The sequence below is a fragment of the Chelonia mydas genome, chromosome 17 (genome assembly GCF_015237465.2).
Source record: "Chelonia mydas isolate rCheMyd1 chromosome 17, rCheMyd1.pri.v2, whole genome shotgun sequence".
Taxonomy (NCBI): Eukaryota; Metazoa; Chordata; order Testudines; family Cheloniidae; genus Chelonia; species Chelonia mydas.
Genome location: NC_051257.2, coordinates 17144868 through 17150413, shown reverse-complemented (window position 1 = coordinate 17150413; position 5546 = coordinate 17144868). Strand labels below are relative to the sequence as shown.

At 49.4% G+C, this 5546-nt stretch overlaps 1 long non-coding RNA gene across 1 annotated transcript; it reads right to left on the bottom strand.

The window, feature by feature from the left end:
• Positions 1 to 345: 345 nt before the first annotated feature.
• On the bottom strand, positions 346 to 2895 carry LOC119563889. The gene is made up of 3 exons (XR_005222654.1): positions 2261 to 2895; positions 1893 to 1996; positions 346 to 394 (listed from the first exon to the last, which is right to left on the bottom strand). It is a non-coding gene; the product is annotated as an uncharacterized LOC119563889 (long non-coding RNA).
• Between the last annotated feature and the right edge of the window lie 2651 nt (positions 2896 to 5546).

The window sequence follows — 5546 nt, the reverse complement described above, 5'->3', positions numbered from 1 at the left end:
CTCCTATGGTTCATCAAGGAGTATCAGATATGAAACAGCATGAAGGTATTTAAGAAGCCAACTCAAATCATTCTTCCTACACAAGCATTCAGGTCTTGAGCAGTCTGGGCAAATGACACACGCATAACAAAGCTTAAACTTGGTCTTCATCATAATTTTAAAAACAACACTAGCTACCTATTTAATTTTAAAAACAGCAAAGAATATCCACCTCCCTTTCCATTTCTTATAAGGAGTCTTGAAGTTTAAATCTCCTCAGTGTGATAGATATGCTTGCTTTGATCTGCTTAGTTCTTGGAAGTCCCAGGGCTCCGGGCTGCTGGCCCCGTGCTGCCTGGGGTCTGTAGGGACAGCTCTGTCCGCCATTAGGGAATTTTTCTCCCCCGAGAACCCCCTGTAACAGGAATGGAGTCATATTAAAAGTTACAGGTAGAAATAAAGGTTTTGGGGTGGGAATAGGGGTTCATTAAAACCACATTGCTGCATAAGAGACAGGCCCCTTTACGACATGCTGCCTCCATGAACAAAGCAACCAGAAACAGCAGGGGCAGGGAGCCTTCTTTAAAAGGGAACAATCATGAATGTGTACAAAAAAAAGTGGGCTTTTTTTTTTTTTTTTTTTTTTTTAGGTGAGCAGGGAAATCTGACAGTAGCAGAAAGAAGCTGGAAAAACAAACAGGTGTGTCCGGCAACAGAGGACGTGGTAGCTATAGCAATGGGACAGTTGATATGGACAAAAGGCTGCCCGCGTGACCTTCTTTACAATGCAGTGTGGCCTATTAAGTGCAGTGCGGTCTATTAACTGGTGACGTTGCCTGCGTGCGCACATGCGCCCGCGGAGGCTGATGTACCACGTGTTAAATGGACAGGCCAGCATGTCTCTCGGTGCTTGGGGAAGAGGCAGAGGTGGGACCTGAACGTGAGCAAGTACTCTGCAAGCTGGGGCAAAGCAGGAGGGGCCAGGGAGATTGGGATAAGCAACTTTTCAGTTCAGGATCAGCTGCGCTGTGTCTGCCCTTCCGGAGCAGCCACAAAGGCTGCCCGTAGTTACAGGCAAGAAAGGAGAAGCATCTAGAACTGTTCCATCTCCTCCCCTGACCACTTGCCCGCTGGCCTGCAGAAGCCCGCAGTGGCAGCAGAAGTGCTGTTTCACTGGCTTTACCCAGGCGTGAGAAGGGGAGCAACTAGCCTTGGTTGGTGCCAACACACACACACGCTCTCTCTCTCTCCAAATATACAGGCAGCTGAGAGAGCTGCCACGACCCTCACCCTCTTCTGGGGGCCCCTAAAACAATCACATCGAATGCCCAAATGAACCAGATGGGTGGGTGGCATCATTCATATTCTCGCGTCTGTGAAAAGCTCCCTTTTGTAACGTCCATGGAGCTGGCATGGAATTTCCAGTCTGCTGCACGTGCAGCGTCACCGACACCCAGGCGTTCCTCCACAAGGGCCTGTGCAAGCCTCCCGTTGACACGAGCAGGAGACGCCATTAGAGGGAACGTGGCCCTAACTTAGTAGCTCAGTTCCATGGACTATTGTTTAAAATCAAAGGCAGCCCTCTCCCCAAGAGTGACACCTCCACACTAAACTGTCCCAAGTCCCACAGGGCACATCCCCTGTGTTCTAATCCCAGCTCGGCCACTGACCTGCTATGTAACCTTGGGCAAGTCACTTCCCCGCTCTGTGCTTCTATTTCCCCTCCCACTCTATTGTACTCTCCTTGGGACAAAAATCTTTATTCTGTGTTTGTATAAAGCCCAGACCTTAGCTGGGGATTCTAGGTGCTATTTGCCTGTCTTGGATATTTATATGCACCCCCCGCACACACCGTACCATTACTGAAGTATCTGAGTGGGGAAACTGAGGCCCAGGGAGACTAAGTGACTTACCGAAAGTCACACAGGAAGCCTGTAGTGGAGCAGGCGATTGGAACCAGGTTTCCCAACTCCTAGGCTAAAGCCCTAACCGTCCTGCCTCTCTTCCTCCCTCGCCACTGCAATACAAAGAGTAGCAGTCATCAGCCCACAAGACATGGAAAATGGCATGGCATTTCTAACCAGGTTGTATCTATTCAGAGATCCTGCCTCCTCAAGTGTTTCCTGCAGAGCTTGGCAGTGAGCCAAGCAAAATAATTAACAATGTTCAGGTCAAATCGATGTTTCAGGACTGTGTGTTGGCTCAGCAAGGATTTGAGGCAGATCGTTTTGCTAGGGGACATTTTGTTTCACTAGGACAGGGAATGGCATATGTTGCTTACTGTTCACTCCTGTTCTGTGTCAGGGAGCTGAAGCAGATCCAGTAAGTTCTGCTGTCCACGCAGTCCAATGTTCCCCTGCTCAGGTCCCCTGAGTCAGGACACAGAGGAAGCGCCGCACATCAAAGAGACACTGGAATAAGCAAGTTCGCCACATCCTGTGGAGGGAAGGTGTGGGGGGAGAGGGGGGGAAAAAGGGTTACCAATGGAAGTGAAACAGTTGCAACTTGGCTAAGCGATTAGCTCAGGAGCCAGGACAGAGTGTCTCAGAGAATGTGAACAGCATCCATTAACTAGCCAAGCAGAGGTGCCAGAGCTTTAAGTACTAGACATTAGCATGTGTGGGGGCTAATGTGTACCTGCCATGTGGACCGGGACCAGCTACAAAACCATGGAAATTAGAGAGGGAAAGGACTTGTTCCATCCCGTCTCACTCCCCCATCTCCCCTTCACTACAGCATCTATTCTAGTTCCTTGTACAGCCTTATATTAATGCGTCTCAAAGGATGCAGCTCCCCCATGCCAACCATCGCAATAGCCCTATCCCGTTTTTATTATTTGTATTACTGCCTACAGACCTGGAGATCAAGGCCCTGTTGGGCCAGGCACCGCATAAACACATTGTAACAGACAGTCCCAAAGAGAAAAGGAGGACTTGTGGCACCTTAGAGACTAACCAATTTATTTGAGCATGAGCTTTCGTGAGCTACAGCTCACTTCATCGGATGCATCCGATGAAGTGAGCTGTAGCTCACGAAAGCTCATGCTCAAATAAATTGGTTAGTCTCTAAGGTGCCACAAGTCCTCCTTTTCTTTTTGCGAACACAGACTAACATGGCTGTTACTCTGAGTCCCAAAGAGTTTACAATCTAAATAGACAAGACAAAGAGTAGAAAGGGAAACAGACACAGAGCGGGGAAGTGACTTGGCCAAGGTCACCCAGTAGGTCAGTGGCAGGGCAGGAATAGAACCCAGATGTCTCCTAAGTCCCAGTCCAATCCTCTTAACACTGGACCTTGCTGCCTCCTCCATTTAGTTCATAGCCCAGTGTTAACTTTAGGGCTTGTTTGGGTGTTTTGCCATTACTGCTTTCCACGAGTCGCCCTCCTTTTGAATTTCTGTGTTCCGGGAGTATTAAACTAGCATTTTTCCAAGTTCAATCACATTTCCTCAGTATCTCCAAAGTCCACATGGTTTGGCCCACTCTGTGCAGTTTCAGCTCACCGAAAAAATCAGGTAGGAACATCTGCTGCAGCCAGGCTGGAGAAGCCAGCACTAGGCATTCGATAACCCTGCTTGACATCCCTTCACTCCACAGTCGAAAACATTAGAGGGCCAGGCTCTATTCTCTGTCACAGCAGGAGTAAGGTTACCAGAGTCAGTGGAATTACCGGGGGTTCACAGCAGCACAGCTGAGAGCAGAATCCGACCCTCTGAATAGGAGCTTAGGCAGAGTATACATGGCTCTGAGGGTTCATCTACAGAGCAAAAAAAAAAAAAAAACAAACCCCAAAACCCAGCAGCAACAAGTCTCTGAGACTGGATCAACTGGCTCGGGCTCACGCTGTGGGCTCAGAATAGCAGTGTAGATGCTGGGGCTTGGGCTGGAGCACAGGCTCTGAGACTCCTCCCTGGCCAGGTTTCAGAGCTCGGGCTCCAGCCTGAGCAGGAACGTCTACACTGCTACTTTTAGCCTCACGGTATGAGCCGGAATCCGCTGACCCAAGCTTGGAGACTCACTGCTTCACGTGTTTTTTTGCTGCTTAGACGTAGCCTAAACCAAAAGTTTTCCCTTTTGATATAAATATGTCAACAACAACAGAGATATATGGAAGGAAAGCATCTGAGTTTTGCTGGCGGTGAAACCCCACCATATGAATAATGAATCACACTGCTCACTAGCTGGGCTTGAGCTACAATGATCAACTTTGACCTGTCTCATTTGTAATGGAAGTCACAGATCAGGGCTGACAACTGGGGTAGTCTGCATACGTAAACTCATTACTATGCTGGCAACTTCAAGCAGCCTTGGGTAAGCGGATTCAACACTTCAATGTCAAGCATGTTTACTATCACGGGGCTGGTGTTTGAGCCAGCACCGTTACTTCAGCAAATGAAAAAGCAGCAAGGCCAGCCCCAGGGAGCTGGAGACCAAATAATTTAGTGGAGCTGGGCAGTAGTCAACACGCTGTCCAGCTGGACGAAGCAGTAGTTCAGATGGAAGGGGATTCTGTGCCAGCATTCCTGATGTATGGGCTACCAGACGACTGTCAAGAGAAACAATCCCCAAAATAAAGAGGCCACTGTGTGAAGCTTTAAAAGGGGGATGAGGCAGGGATTCACCCTCTGCCAGGAGCGTAACTTCAAAAGAGTCTTGTGGAGGTGGGGAGAGGGGAAATCAAGTACCAGAAAGTTTTTAAAGTTAGGGATTTGCCCAGCCCTGTTGAGATTTGTTCAGTTCATTTCACCTGGATGCTTCCCTTCTTCACTCTATAGTGCCATGTGCTGGGCTCAGGGACTGGCAAAGTGTGGCGAGGACTCTGCTGCCTTTCTTTGGGACTTGAGAGAGCTGCAAATCCTCAGGAGACACACAGAGTCCCAATCTTGGGAAGATCTCAGATCACACAGGACAGGGAAAGGCCAAGACTCAGTTTGGAGGAGACTGCTGAGAGCCGCAGCTCAGTGTACTTTGGAGAGATCACTGCTACAGTCGTTGTCTGTTTCTTAGCAGGCTGTTGAATAAAAAGGGCTGACAACTTTCTGCAAGCTTCTGTCTGACTCCCTCTCTCCCTCCTCCCCACTGGGACAGGCATGCATTACCAGGTCACTTCCCAGGGCACACACACACCTAGGAAGTACCCAAGCAAGACAGGCAGAGAATTCAGCTCCAGCAGACTTAGCTCTCCTGCCCTGGAGCACTATTAACCCACTGAGTGCTGGCCAGGTTTGGGGGCAGGAAGGTTACAAACAGTAGCAATTGCCATCTAGCCCAGTTTTCTGTAGACACCGCAGAAGCTCTCTAGGCCCCCGCAAAAGTCAGCCACATCTCGAGTCAATGAGCACAGTCTCTTCTTGAACTGACCACGCTGACCAAACTCCTGAGCAATGTGAGAATAAGCCTCCCCAATGCATGCGGAAAGTAGCTCCCACGAACGAGGGCAGAGAGAACGGCAATATACACACAACCTTCTCTCGGAGGCTCACAGACAGCAGCTCTGTGGGTGGGAACCCTCTCCGCTGCACTGAGGCTGTATGTCACTTCGCTGAAATTCTGAGAACAGGCGTTCCC